The 18,414-nt window shown below is 46.0% G+C and overlaps 1 protein-coding gene across 1 annotated transcript in view; it reads left to right on the forward strand.

The window, feature by feature from the left end:
- LOC101921103 (potassium/sodium hyperpolarization-activated cyclic nucleotide-gated channel 4) overlaps positions 1–18,414 on the forward strand; it is a 72,175-nt gene that overhangs the window by 30,926 nt on the left and 22,835 nt on the right. The gene's annotated exons all lie outside the window — the stretch shown is intronic.

Genomic DNA, 18,414 nt, shown 5'->3' on the forward strand with positions numbered 1-18,414 from the left:
GGAGGAGAGTAAGTACAGGTGGGACCCCTGCAAGAAGTGTGTAGTTACAGAGCTGCCTGTGAGTGGAGCAGTTAGCCAGACACCGTGATCTTGCCCTCTCAGAGCCCCAAAAGGTCCAGAAACAGCTCAGAGGAAAGATCTATAGGCAGCTGATTTGCACAGCCTGTGGCATTTGTTTATCCAAGCAGCTTCTTTTACATGCTTATCTTTTGAATAAATGGCTTGAATATTTTTTTTAAATTCTCTGACACAAAGTTAAGGGGAAGAGGAAAGGAGAGCAATATGCAGACAAATAGGGTCTGTTTAAAGACATAAAAGTCTGGTGAAAAGCAGGAGCGTCACTGCCCCTGGACCCTGGCTGTTCCCAGGGGAGTTCCAGTATGCAGGGTGAGTTGTCAGGCATGATGTGAATGAAGTCACAACCTTACAAGTAGCTGGAGAATGAGTTATTTTTTCCTGTCTTTATGCTGTCCAAAGCAGAGAGAGTGTTCCCTGCATCCTTTTCCCCATGTCAGGAGTATATTTTCAGGACAAGGAAAGCTGATCAAGGCAGTTTTATCTTCTTCCCCATACCTTCTCTTCTGCTGTGGAGCAGAGCCTGATGCAGAGCCTAATCTAATGCAGAGTGTGCTCCTGGGAATGCAAAGGGAAAGCAGCCATGCAAGTCATGGCTAGATTGCACCGAGCTGTCAGAACACTAATTCATGAGAGAGCTGAACCATTTCCTCCTGCTAGCATCACAGACTCAGAGGGAGAGCACTGGTGCATACTTTACAAATTTCAGGCTTCATCTTTGTGGTGTTATAATTTGTGAATGCTTCACTTAGAGCAGAGCTTAATGCCTTGTTGAAGTTTGGGATGACATTGTGCAAGGTGTTGTACAGGTGTATATGGAGAGACAGCTACAGACCTGAAGAATTCATTACTAGGTTAATTTGCCTCATAGCACCAGCAGGCAGGACGTGCATACAGAGATGGAGATAAATAAAGCAAAAGTGTCTTCCTGGTGTGACTCAGTAAGTCAGACACTGAGTAGAGCAATGAGATATCTCCTGGTCTGTTGTGCTGTCCCATGGTTGCATTGCTTCTCTGTCCTCTAATCCGAGAACGCTCAGGGAAGGCAAGTTGGTGGCTTAGGCTGTTGTTAAAGTAGCTCCTTTGTATAAATTTACATGTAGCCACAGCAGTGCAGAGCTCCGTGCCTGCTTGTCTCTGCTCCTTGACTTTAAGGTGGTTGAAGAGGATTTAAGAATATTTGCTGTTGATTGTACTGAATGTGTCTTAAAAAAATCATGAAATGAAAGCAAATCGGCACCCTTTTCCTGTCTTGCTTCTCATGCAGTTTCACTGAGCAGCCATTTCTAGTTTCAGTCTCACAATACAAATTGGTGGGGCATTTTTCCCTTCTACTGGCTGTCACGGGTATCGGGGGACAGCACAGCGAGGCACTCTCTGGATACCCCCTGAAGAACAGACTCCCTGGAGTGATGCAGTGCTGCAAGTGGAAGGGACAGATGGTGCTGGATTGCAGTTGGAGACTGCAATGCAGACTCTGTTATGCATTGCAGAGCCCAGCAGACCAAACACTATAGTCTTTTTTTCAAACAGGGCTCGACCCAAGCAGCTGTTTCCTGGAGAGAGTGTGATACTGGGAGGTTTTCCACCTTCTCACATGGGGGAGGGAAGCAAAGCAAAGGGGTGATCCCTTGTCATTGGTGCAGTGTGTGCTACAAAGCAACAAGGAGACAGGGATGAGAAGTGCTTCTCCATCTTTGCGCAGGAGTAAACAGTTGTGCTCCTTGGGAACCACACTGACAGTTCTTCCTCTTACTCTGAAGTGCCTACAGATGATCCATCTCTGAAATTTCACATTAATCTTTCCTCACTGCACAGGTCAGCAGGGGTGATCTGGAAGTGGTAATTCCTGTAGGATGGAGCAGTGTTCTAGACTTACTCTGGATGTATGCAAGGGGTAGGTTGCTGTGCAGAGTTAAAGGAGGACAGCTGTTGGGTTGCTGAAGACTTCTGTTTTCCTTTGCTCCACTACACTATCCCACCCTATGTCTCATCTGCTGGGTAGTATCCTTCTCTTAGGCTCTTTGTATATGACCAGATAAGCTAAAAAAGACATGTGAGTAGGGCACACTGGTCCACTGAAGAAGAATTTGTGTGTGAACTACAGGAATGTAGGGCCATCTGAGGCAGAGTTAACAGAGGTGGGTGGACTAGTCAGAGAGGGAGCATGCTGTGTTGTGTCTGGGTAGAGCATCCCACTCACTTGTAGTGAGTTTATGCAGTGACTTGCTGCCTTGCTTGTAACTAGTGCTGAGGCTCTGGGTCCTGCATGAGGAGGAGAGGGGCACCCAGTGTACACAGAGATTCTACTTACTCTGACTCCTAGATGAACACTACATTTGTGCATTAGTGTAACTGAGTGAGTGCAGGGATAAGTGGTCACTTCCTGAGTTCACAGCGAGCCTCTTCATTTCTTCCCCTGCAATTGCCCATGCTCTGCATGAATTCATCACTCACCCTGCAGTGAGGAGAGAGCAGCCTTCTCTAAGGCTGCAGTGCTGTAAAACAGCCAGCCACTCATCAGTTCCAGATCAATGCTAGTCATGAGTCTGTGGGCTTGAGAGCCAGTGGTTTGAAGTGCCTGCATCATTCTGGCTCAGCCGCAGACTACTCTGGCATCCTCCTCCAGACCTGAAACAAGTGCATTGGGGACTACAGCCGGGCAAACAACCTAAAGAAAAAAGAAACAAGAAGAAAAACAATCTAATGAACTCATGTTCACTGGAGTACAAAAATAAGCTTAATTCCAAATGTAGCAGTTTCATTTGCATTATCCATTTTGCATGAGTGGTCCAACGAATGAATTTACCAGTAGGGCAGAATATAAATAGAGTCTTTTTGAAGTGTCTGCCATATCTACCCTGCAGTAGGAAGCTTGATTGCAATACAGGAAGGCACACACGCACTGGTTCGAGCCTAGCTTGCCTGAATATTATCTTACAGACTTCAGTGTCTGGTAGTTACCAGTCCATAAGCAGAGATCCAGGAGGGCTGGCATGGTCTGTATCTGAAGCTGTACTGCCAGGGTTAGAACAAACATGGATACTCCAGCCATGCCTTGTTCATACACCGGGAAGCGCTCGTCGTCTTGGCCTTTGAACCACTCCAATAGATCTTCAGGGTATCTGGATTGGCCAGTGATTCTTAACCGTGTGAACGTGGTGGAGGCACATTGTGACTCTCAGAGTCAGGGGCTGGGCCTTCACACTGCTGTCTGAGAAGGTGTTCAGAGAAAGCAGACTGAACATTAACATCCTACAAACCTTATCCCAAGGTCACCCAGCAGAAAGAATAAAAGCAGAATAATACTGTGTAACCCACATACTCAATCAAATTGAACCAATGCAGTTCAGATTGTGAGTTAGGAAAAAACCAATTTATTTATGTTTTGCTAGGCAAAAATGATTGATTCTCGCGCCCCCCCCCCCCCCCCCCCCCCAGCAATTTGCTGAGCTTTCCCTATTTTATGCACAGCATCTACCCCCATGCTAGGAAGCAGTGACCTATATTTAAGATCAAACTATTTTGACTTATGAACAAGGAACATTTTTTGCGACAACAGTAAAATCCTGCTCCTATAAATTGATTTCCAAATAGCACATAGGCTAAGATAACAAAAATATTTTGATTTCAGAATCTATGTGAGGGATTATGATGGGAAGGAAAGGAACTAACTGGTATTGATATACATCACAATGATAAAATTATTGTGAGAGGATTTTATCAGATTTTTGTTAGAAAAAAAATTATAGTTTTCAATTTTTGCAGCTGAAACCTGAAGAAAAGGACAATTTGGTGATTTTGAAACTATTATGTCAGTGAAAACTTGGAAACTACTCTGAATGCTGTCCTTCTCTTCCCTTGAGTTTCCATATCACATAGAAGTTTTAGAATGGAGGGAATGTATCTTCTCAGGTCTTTTACTGGGCACAGATTACATCATCTGAAAGATGACATCACTTTTAAGAAGATTCAGAGATATTCAGAAAATTGATTCAAAGGCTAGAGGGTTTATGTGGAAAGACTAGGAGAGGGCTTCCAAAGACCATGAGAATATGGTTCCCAATTGATTTTCATTTTGATTTGAACAGCTAATTCCCTTTTTGTTTGACCTATTTGTAGCCTTCCTTAAATTAAATTAAAATAACATGGCCAGTAGCCTGGGGGATGTAATGTGAGGCCAAATCCATAACTGGATCCTGAGAGGGGAGGAGCTGGGCAAAATGATTGTTCTCAAGTAGCACAGCAGGGTCCCATTCCATAAGCAGTTCAAAATAGCTTAGCAGATTTTTTATCAATATGTTTTGCAATTCTGTCATGTTAAACAGCAAGGCAGACCCCTGAGAGTAACTGATTAAAACCTCTGACCACCCTTGAGTAAAATCAGACTCAATACTGGTATTGTGGTGGTGGGATGGGTGGGGGTGGGGAATGGGCTGGATTTCTTCCTAAATTTGCATTACCTCATTTCTGAAGGCGGCATTAGTATGCATTTGTCTTTAATGTCATTACAGGAGCTTATTGGAATCATAATGCAAGTTACAGTGATTTTCATTCTTACTGCACAGTGACCCAAAACGCAAGCATCTTTCCCTTTTTAGTAAAAATCCTGGCCACACTGAAGTTGATGGCAAAAACCTCTTGTTGCCATATTAGAAGGTTGTTCAAGATTTTACCACAGCCTTTTACATTGAACTGTGCTCACCTATGCAGCACATCCTTGCAGAGGGATGACAGACAACAGAAGGAAACAGATGTTCTCCATTCCTGTGCAGACATTGCATTTTCCCTCACTTGCCCGTGGGCAGCTAGTGATCCATCCCCTGCCCTGTTTCAGGAGAAAGAAATCTAAAAAAGTTTTTTGGTGGAATTCTGCTTTAGCAGGAAGTTCTACTGCTGTAATTCAAATTAAGATTCCCACCTGGGCAATGGGAATACAGTTTCAAAGACAGTATCAGAAAAAATGGGTTATAATGAATTATAAGGAGCCAGGCAAATATTTGAATAGCTGCACAGCTCCAGAGTTTGGAGTTTGCCGTAAAAAGGGAAAAGCCTTTTATGTTTTTTTACAGTCACCTTCTGGCAGTGCTTAATGTGTCTTCTGTCAACAGGATGGTATGATAGGGGGAATAGATGGCTTGAGGGGCTGGGATTAGGGCACAGAGCCATTTGTCTCTAGGTCAGTAGTTCAGATCCAGCTTGTAGCAAGTGAAGGTCAGTTGCTGTCTCATGGATGTTTTTTCTCTGATCTGTTCTTAGTACACAGGTGCCTGTGTGACAGAATCATCTGGGGGACTGGCCCGGGTAAGCCTCAGGCTCCCTCTGGCAGCAGCAATGGGGTTAAATTCCCCCACACACCTGAGGTGGAGTCCCCACTGGCTAGGGTTTAAGGCATGTTAATAAGAGGGTCTTGCCTGTGCCCAGCCCCTGGTTCTCTGTGTCACAAGGGCTGTCAGTCTGGGTTTTATGCTGGAATGGAATTAGAAAGGTTTTCAAAAGAGACAGGCTGATCTCCTAATGATCTCTAACGACTGTGATAGCTGGTTGCTGCTCCAGCCTTTCATTTTCCTCTTCCCTCAGACTCCTCCTAGCCTACTCCTTACGTGTCCCTTCACTGGACACTGGGTAAGTTTGCCTTTCTCTTGGGGAGCTCACATCTCTCTGTTTCTCTGCCAGTACCAGCTGCCTGCAGCTCAGTGCCCTTATCTTGCCAGCTGCCTGTCATTTTTCTTCATGCTATTGTTTTTGGAGGGGGGATGTCTGGCAGGCTTTATTATTGCTGTTGTGTTACAATAACAGAGGGTCCTCAAAGGAGAAATGCTGGAGTCTGGCATGAGGATTCCTCCTGCAATCAGTGTCATTTTGTTAAATTTAATACCGTGGAGGCTATACACTTTATTGATGGGGCATGCTCCAGCTGCAGCAATGTAGGAACCCTGGGCCCTCAGCATATTGACACAGCCTGCTGTGTTGCTGTTGTATAGGTGACATATGAGTTGTGACCTACATCAAGTGTGTTTGTAACAGGAAGAGGTGTCTTGACAACCCCGTACGCTGATTGCAAAGCTTAAGGAAAACTTCCAGGAGCCTTCTAAATCATAGAAAAAGCCTGTGAGCTCGGGAACCAGCAAGGGCAGCACCCAGTTCCTGTAGATGTGTGGGAACACAGATTCACACCTGAGTAGGACTGTGCCCCATAGAAGAAGCACTGTGAAGGCCAGCCTGAAAGGGCTGTGCCCTCTCTGGAGCTGGAATTGAACACCTCAGGCTGTGTGTGTGCCCTAACCAGCCTGCACACCCTTGTGTTAATAGGTCATATGGTCTGTATGTAACATACGCATTAATAGTGCTGATGTTAGGGACAGCCAATACAGCTTTTGAAACCATTCAGAGGGAGATTCCTGTTACCATTTGGCTTGCTGATCCAGTGCCCGATGTGTTCTTGTCTTTTAGCAGTATGAGAATCATGATCTGCCAAACTCGCCCTATACAAAGGCCCCTGTGTCTAAGGCACATTACCCTTTGCAAGTGTTAGCAAATTAATTGCTCCTCTCATTGAAGCTTCTTCCAGGAAGGCACTATTGATTGCATTCATATCAAGTGAAAAACTTTAATGAGGTAGCTGAAGAGACCAACATTTCCTCGCCTCACTTTTTTGTATTTAGACAGAGTTGGAAAGGAATGTACCAAATCCATAAGTTGTGTGAATAAAGCAGGACCTTGGCCCAAATAGGACCATGGGAAAAAAATCAAGTTGGTTAGTGGGGGAGGAAGAAAAGGGGAATCTGGAGTGTAAGGAGGAGCATGCCACCATGGAGTTGCTTTTTGCCAAGAGAGACTGAAATCAGTTACTTCATCTCCCCACAGAGCATCCTCATGGGCTCTGAGCCAGTCACTGAGCAAGGGGAAGTGCCAGATGGGGACCTGAACAGCTGCTTCTGCTGGAGCAAAAGGGAGAGCAAATCTCTGCGGTAGGAAGAGAAAAATACCCCAGTCACTGGCATCATTAAGGGTTTAGATTCTGGAAATTAATCTGTATCTGGAGTTCTTCAGATATGTGTGTGGTTTCTTCTGTCTGTTTTGCTTTGCTTGTCTCCCCCCTCGAAGCTGGTGAGCACTCTGAGGCACCACTGCACACCAGAGGAATCCACAGTAATGGGTACCTACCCAGTCCATTTTATTCTAGTAAGTGGATAGGGCTGGTGAGAGAGAACAACCAATTATCCGTACACTTCATGGTCTGTAGACACAACGCCCTGTGGCAAGTGCTGTTGTGGTGTGGAGCTCAAGGCAGAGCAGAAGCCTGAATCCCTCTCCCAGGCAAAGCTCACTAACTGGGATGGCGTGCAGTGTTCAGACCTCAGGCTCCAGCACCACCGCTAGATAATACTGTGAGTTGAAGAATTCATATGCATTGCCATGCAAACAAGGTAGCTGAAGGCAAGCTCTTGTTCTCAAAGGTTCTGTGCACTTTGGAAGAGGGATAGGGTAATGTCAGCCGTGCAGAAAGGTCAGGACCCATCCTGCCAGCAGGGCTGCATGAGAAAGGCTGGGGAAAGAAGGAACGCTCTTCCACAGGGCAGCAAAACCCGAGGCCAAGCTTTGCCTCTGAGCAGTTCTCACTTCCACTCTAGAGAAAAAGTTGCCAGCCTTTATGCAATACACTGTGTGTGGGGAACCAGAGCTGGAAAGCCCGAGCCCTGAGAACGTTGCTAATGTAATGCAAAACAGCCTTACTTTCCCTACTAGTTTGAGGTGAAAGGAGGATGAAGTCTTTCTCAGGAAGAACAAGCTTCACTCCTGAGCAAGGCACAGAGAGAAGTGAAGGTTTAATGGGCAAGGGCCTTATTGATGAAGTTATTTTCTGAGCACCACTGCGAAAAGAGCTGTTTCAAAGACAGTTTCAGGACATGCAATTATCCAGTTTGCCAGCTTAATGCATTCAACTTAACCTCATTTTTATGAAGCAGAAATCAATGTGCAAACTTTTTCAGGGCTGAGAGATGATACATTATTCTTGCTTCTCTCATAAGAATGCATATTTTTAAGCTTTCTCTACTTGAACTCCTCCCTCTCCCAGTTTTGATTAAGCAGGAATATCCCAAGGGCTAGAGGAGAGGGTGAGGCAATTTCCATATTCCCAGATTCACATTAGAATGAAAAATGTTTCTGAAATCTCTTTGCAATATATGGCCAAATTTTCCTTACTGTCTTCTTGGAAAAGGACTTGGAAGTACTTATATGACTTCAGTACAAGAACCTTTTTATTCATTTCATTCAAGCAGCACTTCACCAGGGAAGAGCTCTAAAGTGCTGTTGACAGTGCTGATCTTCACCCCAGGTTTTCATTCCAGGGAATGTGTGTCCCCTGTTCTGTGCTCCTTCAGCATCTGCCACCTGCTTGATTCCAACATGGTCAGGGATAATTTGGTAACTATTCCTCCTTTGCGTCTTCCCTTCCTAAGCAAGTCTTGCAGAACAGCAGCTGCCAGAGCTGTGAGCTGGATAATGTCTGTCCAGAAGTTCCTCAACAAGAGTCTGCCATAAAATTGGAAAGAGTATGGTAACTGCCCTGCTTTTCATTAATATGCCTCCTCCCCTACCCCTGGCACTTCCTGAAGTGTGTTGCACCACACTGTGCAGGCCACCTTACCCATTGTGATTCGCTTACGTTCAAAAAAGTAAGTGCTTTCTTTTTTTGATTCTTTCAGGTATATGTGAGTTATACCTCTCCCCCTCCCCATATCCATGCCCTGTGACTGGGTTTTTTATCACGAAAGTTAAGAAGAACATTTCATTGGGGCCCCTTGTTTCAAGCTTCTCTTAGTGGATGGGTGGCACAACGGTCCCAAAGAGCAGAGCAGCCCCAGCCTGCCCCAAGGCTCCCCGAGCAAGTCACAGTATGTGACTCAGCAGTGCTGCTGTTGGATGCACTGCAGCATCAGAGGGACGGATGGTGGCAGCCAGCCACACACTGTGCAGTGTGCTGAGCTGGGTCAGCTGCAGAGGAGCCTGGGCCATGCAGCGCTCTCAGTTCTTGCCTCAGTGGTTCTCTACACGATCTGGTTGGTCAAGGGCAGAATGCAAGGGTATATGTGTGCATATACAGAGGGAAAGGGGAATGAGGACTGTGGACTTCGGCTTTTTAATCTAAAGAGAAATCTGTTTCCCCTGATAATGTAAAATAGCAATGGTGGCCCTATGTACTTTGGCATAGCCATGTAGCAGGCAGTTACCTGCTGAACTGCTGGTGATTTTATCTTTGCCTTTTGCTCATCCAGTGTTTATGAGGGAGGAGCCAGAAATCAGGGGGGGCCTGATCATGGGAAACATCCTGCCTTTCATGACAGCTGGAAAAAGAAAGTAAGAGATGTGATCTGAAAACAGAAACACCAGAATTACTATTCTAGCTTCCTTCTGTGCTTGGGATAAGCCGCATGACTGTAGTCCCACAATGCTCCTTTCCATAAAACGAAGGTAATAATGTAGTCACCTCACAGGTCTTAAACAGCTGCAGTTCATTCACACTTCTGAGGTGCCGTTAGGCCTGGGATCTGCTCCAACATAGACCCTGAGCAATCCCATGGAGATATGATATAAACATACAGTTTTCTGCTAGGTACACTTTGGCAGGTCCTGCCCCCAGGGCTGGTGGGATGCTGTTCCTACTCTTCTCTAGAAACAGAAACCTAACCCAGTGTGGGATATATATCTTTATTTTAGCACACCCTACTGTTCCATGTGGCTTTTCATTATTCTGTGATGTATTAATATCCTCTCCCTTGAGCTGCTGACTTGGGATCATCAAGGCAGATGAGCATAGAAGAGGATGGTATCATGGTTACTCTGTGTCTTTGATCCCTGAGGGTTAGGAAAGGAGAAATTTGGGGAGTATGTTTCTCAGGTTTGGATCCAGCCAGGATGGATCATCAAGAAAGTATGACGATCTGTGCAGTGTGTAAATGGATTTGGAGTAGGAAGAGCCTGATCTGAGGGGAAATCCTGAGGTGAGGAGTGAGTCAGGTGTGGGCCAGGAGCTGAAGATGGCTAGAAACAAATTGGAAAAGAAGGGACTTGGTGCAGTACTAGTGGGGGAGAGGGCAGTAACACTGTGGGCAGCGAGCTCAGGGAGAAGTCGTTCTGCAAAACACTGCCCAGTGCTGGGGCGGGCACAGAGCCATACCCGAGAGAGCAGCTGGGAGTCTGCCCTTGTGTAGGATCACTTTAGGTCTGGCTCCACTCATATGGTGGAGCCTGTGGAGGGTGAACTTTGAGAGAACCTCTCTCTGTGCTGGCAGTGACAAGCAATCAAACAAGCAGCAGCAGTCCTTCATTGTAAACACTGGGAAGAAACTGTGAGGATAATGTCCCTTAAAGCAGCTGACAGGCCTACTCTTCCTCAAGTCCCTGGAGGGGGTGGAGACCAGTTAAGACAGCAGCTGTGTTTGGTCCCCGTGTCCCCCCCCCCATTTATAGTTTTTTTTTTTTTCACCCAGCAAACTGCCAGGTGTTAATTCCTCTTGATTTGCCATGTCTCAGCGTAGCCCAATTTGGAGAGGCTGTCCCTCGAATAGGGTTGATTAGACTCCTCTCCAGTATGCATCACCCAAACATCCACTAATTCTACTTTATCCCAACAGAGTGCCTGGGTTTTCAGACGCTACAAAGAATTAAGATGAAATTGTGTAGTTAATTATTTAACCTTGGTGCAGCCAAAGTCCAGAGACTTCTGTCAGGGCCCAGCAATGATCACCAATTAAAGGTCCTGAACAGATAAATAACTTGCAGTCATCCTCTTATCACTAGCACCCAAAATACTTCCTGTCTACTGGGCTCAGCTCTAACTGGTTTCTGCAAGTAGCAGGGTGTACCTAGGGGAGATGAGACATGTCAGAGTGACTGTCAGTGAGAAGGCTCCTCCCTTTCAGTGCTAGAAGGGTGCAGCATCCCCCTAAATTCACCACACTTACAAATCTTCCATGAAAAACACGAGTGGTTGTTGGTCAGGGGAACTGTGCTTCTGCCACAGTAGAAAGTTGTTACAGCACATCACAGAGGTCAGAAAAGTTTGGGAGCAGCCCTGACAAACGGTTTGGCTGGCAGAGCCTTATCATAGCCCTTACCTGCCCTTACATGCCACAGGGATATCTGAAGAGACCATCTAGAGAAAGCCTAGCCAGCTGCATACCTCCCAGGGCTCCCTGCATGCTGGCAGTACCACCACGGCTGGAAGGGAATATTCTGGTGGGTTTGTGTAAATGTGTTGTAATGCACTGGTAAACTTCAGGTATCACATGAGCCCAGCACTTCTTCGCTCTCCCTATATCTCCATCCCTGCCTTGTGCTAGAGCATCCATGGGAGATGCAAAGTGGAGCCACTAATGAGTCATAGGGAGCTTATGCTGATCACCTTCCTCTCTATTTCCATATTACTCTTTCATGCACAGAAAGGTTAAAAAGGGCTGTCATTTGCATACAGGTGGAGAGAGGAAAAAAATACGTGTGATTCGGGTTGATTGTGCCTTCTCCAGCAGACTCTTCCCCCTCCCTACAGGCCTGGCCTGTGGGTGAGCCTTGCTCCTCTGCACTCCGAGCGCTTCTTCAAATGTCTGTTCCCTGCCAGGATGCACAGACATCCAACCAACTGCCTTTTTCAGTTGATAAATCAAGCTTGTAGCTGTGAGGAAGGGTAGGTAAGAACTTTTCCTTTCAGCTGTCTTCCCTTCAGACTTGAAAGACATGTTTGTTTTTTGTCTGCAGCATAATGCAGACCCTCTGGAATGTGAAAGAAATATCGAAGAAGGCTGGCAGGGTGGGAGGAAGGCAAAATGAGGAACGCTTCTGTGAAATGAGGTAGTAGAAATGAGAGATGGGGAAGGCCTGCTGCATCATGTAGTCTGTCCTGGCACAGAATTGTCTGTTTGATCTTCAAGGGCTGTTGTCAGATAAAATTTTCCATGTGTCAAGCAGCCATACCTTGTCACTTTTTTTGAGATGTTCATCTTGCAGCATTGTCTTGTATACTGTGCAGGGGATGGATTACTTTCCAATGCAGTAGATTGCCATGCTTAGCTAGGGTCTGACTCTGCCTTGGCCCACAGAGAGCAAGTGGGACAGAAAGTGGAGAGCTGGTCTCTGCTGTTGCCAGGGGCAAGAGATTGGTTTCTCCATCATGGAAAGCAAAAGGAGAGATCGATCTCATATCCACTATGAGGAGGAGAGGCCAGCATGTAGCAGTGAACAGATGCTGCTCCGTCTTGCTTTGCTGCCTAAAACAGTGCGCCCCATGAGTGTATGTGTGTAGAGTGCAGCTATGCTTCAGGGGAACTTGAGGAATCCTTCCTGGAGTTTCTCTCATGACCCATAGCCATAACATTGCTGGAGATTAGATAAAAGCACATGATGTTGATGCTTCTCATATACAGACTTTTTGCCCCTCTACTTGCCCTCTCCAAGGTCGTTGTAGCAGCTGGCAGGGAAGGAAGAACACAGCCCACTTTAGGAAGATGGAAAAAGTCCCTTAAGTTTCCACCCTGGCTCACTGTGAGTGCTGGGAATGCAGACTAGAGGTCTGGAGCCAGACTGGAACATGTTCCTCTGGCCTTTACCCTCTCTCTCCTCCCCCCTTTCTGAGACACTGCATGCCGCAAGCTCCTACAGTAGATGGTTCTTTTAAAAGGAACCTTATCACAAAACACTCTCCCCTTATCTGCAGCCTTCAGATGTGGACGTGCTGCACAGAGTGCTGACTGGAGACCTGCAGCAGCTGGCAGCAGCTTTCCATCGGCTGCTGAGAAGAGGAAGCTCTCTGGACCTCCCTCCTAGGCTGTCTGCAGCAGTGCATCTGCTAAACCAGTCAGGCACGGTCATGGGAGAGGCATCCCTCCTCCCCTTAAAGATTCACTAGCGTTGCAGAAAAATGCATATGTATCTCTGCTGACTTTGCTCTAGGCTGGGTATCAATAGCACCACGAAGGGGAGACCTCACATGTCAGGGCAGGATCATACCCCCACTGAAAAGCCATGGGCCTCAGCGAGGTTTGCATAGCCCCGGTGGAGGCTTGTACTGCTTCGTGTTCCCTGCTCTTTGTATTCAAGCAAACCTACCACTGTGTTCTACAAATGCAGCAAGCTCCTGAGAGTGGAAGTGTTTGACTGCTCTGCTATTTCCTTGCCTGATAAATGTTGCCCCAGCCTAAGCCATTGCCAACTGCAGGATGTGCTGCTCATTTCAGCCTTTCCTTCCCTACCCCTGCAGCCTCTGGCCAGCAGCAGCAGCGGACAGAGGGAAAGCAGCCTCAGAGCCCAGCATTTGACCCTGATCAACTAATGGGGGTGAGGGAGGGAAGAAAAGCCAGTACTACAATCAGTCATTTGAGCGAAGCAGTGCCTGTTTTGATTAGCTAGCAATTTTTTCTGATCGTTTGGAGGAAAAGTTGCCTGCATGTGTTCCCTCCTTCCTGGGGAAGATGTGAGCTGTAGGACACCACCCCAATACTTCCTGTTCTGTTTTGGAAGCAGGGAGAAACTATTCTGTGGAGAGATCTTTTAAGTAGAAGAGGCAGGAGAGGATATTTCCACAGTGACTGAAGTAGAAAGACCAAGCTAAAAGGGATGGAGCATATTGGAGAGAGCATATTTTGTTCCAGACAAGTCATTTCCTCAGCATGAGGTCTGGGCATCAGCGCCCCACACAGTGGCTTCTTGCTCCCATCACTTGTTTGCAAATGGTCCAGAGCTTACCCTGTCTGACAGCTACAACCAGCTCCTTGCCTCTGAGCCTGGCAGTTCAGTGCACTGTGGGTTGCTTTTTGGAGCCGGGAAGGTGGTAAGGTTGCACTGATGCGCCAGCTTAATTGACAGCTGGCACAGAAAAGAGATGTGCTGATGGATGGGAGGCAGCTGCCAACTCCAGATGCCAGCACTGGCATCCAGAAAGTGGCAGGAGAAAGGGCCAGGAGCAAGCCAGGGTGGCGGTGGGGAAACAAGCTTGGGACATAACCATGTGAGGGGGGTTAGCACATAACTGTCTTGAAAGCCTAGAAAATGTGGCAGACCAGGTGGCTGGCTGGGAGGCTTGACTGCAAGGGCAGCATAGTGCTCCAAGTCCTTGGTCCGCAGCCTCCTGGGAGCAGGACAGCAAGCTGTGCACTTTTCTGCTTACTGCTGGAAAGACTTGAAGCCAGGTGCGAAGGGCTAAGCTCCCCACAGCTGGTAATTACAGGAGAGCAATGTCAGCCAGTTCACAGGCTGACCAGGGAGAGATCTTGATTCCTGGAGCGGTGGCAGCTGGAGGTCATCTGTGGTCATCAGTTATAGTGGAGACATCCTTTCATCTTGCGTACATGGGTATATTTGTGTGTACAGGGCTGACAACTTAGCAAAGGCCAGCTGGCTTGCTGGAGGGTGATGGGACATACTGGCCAGACGCTTGTCTTTGTGGCTGTCCTGTCCTGTCCATGGCTGTCACTGCTGGTCTTCCCTTTATGTCATTTGCAATAACAAGAGTTTGACAGGTCACCTTGGGTGTACTGAATCGGAGTGAAGAGAGGCTGGGTTGGGCACATCCAGATGCAATCACAGCTGCTCACAGAAGCCTCCTGTACTCCATATCAGCCCTGTTTTCTGGTGCCCTAAATGATGTGGCTTCCTACGTTTCCATTAGCAAAGTAATGCAGCTAAAAGATCCTTACAATCAGTATTTTCCCTTGATGTTCAATTTAGGGTTTTCTGTAATTGCATCTCAATACATTCTGCTCCATACCTCTCACCTCATCCCTAATGATCCTCAACACTTTCCCCCTCAACTTCTCAACTTGACATGCAGCAGATCTGAAGAAGAGACAATTGCCAAGCTCTTTCTCATTAGACTTGTCAGAAGCGTTTGCATCCTCCATGATATTTAGTCTACATATGAGAGATGGGATCTATAACGAAATCCTGACAGATCATTTCTTGTCTCTGTGGTAGGGGGAGTTACATAGCTCAGATTCAAATACCAATCATTTGTTAAAAATTAGGGCACCAGTCTAACCCTTCCAGAGATTGAGGTGCCTGGGGTTTTAGGGAGATCCAAACTAATAACTGGGATATCAGACATCTGTTCCTGACTCCCTTCCATTTTCAGTCTTCCCACTGGGGGTTGTGAAATATTTGATCCCTCAGATTAATTTGTTTACTGTTCTTCAGAGTGCCCACACCCATCTGCATGCTTCAGAGCAAATTCTCTTGAGGAAGTTGCTAGTTTGTAGGTGGTCACGAAGAGGAATGTCACTGCAATTCCCCTGTCTTGCTAGCTGCCCACCATGTGCACAAAAGTCTGAACTATGATGGTGCTGTGAACCCAACAGATATTCTTGTAAGTTTAATGAAAGGAGGCAAAATCTTGTTTTGTGAGATTTCAACTGTATCAGACACGGAACTGGGAAATCAGATGCCATGGTTCTGAATTCATGATAAGCCCTAAACTGACGGAGCAGGCTCATACCTGGTTTTCCCACTCAGGCTTTGAAATCTTAAGACATCAAGTTTGATGCCATGCATTTGCTTCATCCCATGCACAGTGTAACCTTTGTCTTTTTGAGGCATCCCACCACCCCTTCTCAGGCTGCGGAGATGACAGCAGTCTGAGAAGGGGTCAGTTTGCCTGAAGTTGGGTTTCAAGACGGCCCAACTGTATCTTACCCTGTGTTGCTCTAGCAGAACTCCTTGCCTGCAATTTAACTCCCTGTTCACATTGTGGAGGGGGAAGCTACATAAACACACATTTGGTCCTAGTGCTAAAGCTTTCTGAAAGTAGTACTTCATCGTTGTCTAGGATTCTTCCTGTCCCTTGCCCTGCTGGTTCTCCTTGCCTGATCCCATACGTTGCAGCTGCTGCTGGTATCTACATCTTCTGCCTGACACGCTTGTGTCCTGATTCACGTTTCTTGCTTTGCCAAAGCTTTATGGGGTCAGGGATCCGGTTTCATTTATAATCACCGCTGACAATAACAATTCTGCCTTAGGTTAGAAGTGCTCATGGAAAAGACACTCATTATAGTAAATGCAACCACTGAGGTGCTGCACTGTTCCCTTCCTCATCCCATCTTACAGCATGGCCTGCTCTCCTGTTGCAGTTTTACCATTCCGTTAGTGCTCTTTTTGGGGGATAAAAGGCAATGTTAGCCTTTCTTGATTCCTGCTGTTACTTTAGCATGGGTCAGAACCAATTCTTGAGTCCCAGCTTGTCTAGTATCTGCACTGCATCTGTACAAGCACATGTCCAGACATGGACTACACCATAGCCTTACTTCTTCCAAGGTGGAGGGCATGAGTATTTTCTGCCCTTTTGCACAGCTCTCATTCATGTAGTCTGGAGAGATGAAGTGTGACTGAGGCTGCACACCACCCAGGAGCAGACACCCTGAGGTACCCAGCCCTCCTAAATTCACTGTTGATACTTTGAACCAGGGCTACAGCCCCTGCTAAGGATGGAAAAGCATGCGCCACGAGGCTGGCTCCATATACATACCCATTGCTTGCTTGGAGTCTATTCTTGCTTTCCAGTGTAGATATAGCCTCTATGTACATAGTCTGTAGCCTTTGTAGACACAGTCAGTGTAGATGTAGCTCTTGGAAGGCCCAGTCAGTCACAGAAGTAAAGCAGATTCTACCCTGGACTTAATTTCTCTGAATAAATACTCAGAGGTATTGACATGGGAGGCTCTGCTGTGGTAGCATGCAGTGAGCTGCTAGGGGATTGTAAAGAATGATTAATGGTGTCATTTTTATGTACTTCATTTCCCCAGGTAATTTTTCAGCATTGCTACTGTCATTTCTTCTGCCCATTTCTTCTTACACTGATGGGGCAAATTTTCCTATTGCTGAAATGGGGGCTTTCACAGCAATGAAATATCATTAAGTCAGACAATGCAGCAGAAGCTGAACAATGATCCAGACTATAGAGGGCAAGGCAGGAGAGGTTGAAATGAGCATGTTATGAAGGGAACCCCTAAAAGACTCAATTTCTTCTAAATCTGAACAAGAAACCAAACAGAATAAATGTGAATGCTTAAAGCAATTCTGTTTATGTTTCATAGTATAGCTTCTTTATAGAAGTTCTGTATATTTTCTTACTGTCCGATTCTCTGCTGGAGGAGATAAAAAACCAGAACTGGCATTGGGGGAGCACAGGATGCAGACAAGTACTAAAAATAGTATAAATGGCCATCATAGGATAACTGATTATAAAAAGATCCCAATTCTAGTTAGTGGGGCTACTTATACGCTGTAGAATAAAGTGAATTCAGAGAAAAGCGATGAGGATGATTGAGAACCTGGAATAAATGAGAAGTTTGAAATCTCTTTCCTTAAAGGGGAAGAGATTAAAAGAAAAAGCCTGTAAAGTAATGTGAGCTAGAAAAAGATGAAGACTGAATATATTTTTCCTGCCATATTCAGCAAAGATAACGGAGCAGTCAATGAAATTGAAAAGGTAGCAAATTCCAAACGCATTCAAGGAAATACTCTTTCAGACAGCATGTATTCGGACATTGGAGCTTCTTCCACAGACAACACAATTCAAGGGCAGTTTGGATGTTTATGTGAGCTGTAAGTATATCCAGAGTTACAAGGTAGACAAGAGCTTTGGAAGGTTAAAAAACACTGCTGCTTCCAAGTTTAAATCAATCTCTCATTATTACACATTCAGGTGAAGTCTTCCAAGGAGGTGGGTTACTGTCCCTGTACCTGATGTGAAGTTTCTTATGCCTTGATCTGAATTAGCTGATCCTGGTTGCTGCTGAAGAGAGCATTCTGGAGCAACTGAGCTCCACATTTGATGTGGTTTGACCTTGTTCAGTTGCAGTTTCAACTGAAGTGGGTGAAATTATTCTTTGTGCACACAGGTGTGAAGGAAGTCAGGCTCACAGGCCAGGAGAATGGTGTATCAGGAGAAAGTGGTGGGTCCCATTCCCATCAGAATTAAAAGGAAAAGTTGAATAGATGTAGCAGAAAAGCCATTTCAGAAGGAAAATAGTAAAAATTGGGCCAAAGCAAGTAGTTTTATTTAAATAATTCTATCCTGCAATGTGCCTTTTTGAAAGAAATACAAATAAAACACTTTCAGATCACGTGATGCAACAAGAAGAGATTTCATTAGGACTTTGTTAATTTTTTGCAAGCATCTTGCAGTGCTGTGGTGGTGTCTGGGTCTGTTCCAGCGCTGACAGACAGGGCCCTAGTATATAATGCCTCTTCCTTTGCAGGGAAAAAGGATAAAAACCTCCCAGTGGAGGGTTGTGGCCTTTTAAAAAGCACTTACTAAGATCTTCTGCTTTCTGGATGGTTGATGGTATA

Source organism: Falco peregrinus, chromosome 1 (assembly GCF_023634155.1).
Source record: "Falco peregrinus isolate bFalPer1 chromosome 1, bFalPer1.pri, whole genome shotgun sequence".
Taxonomy (NCBI): domain Eukaryota; kingdom Metazoa; phylum Chordata; class Aves; order Falconiformes; family Falconidae; genus Falco; species Falco peregrinus.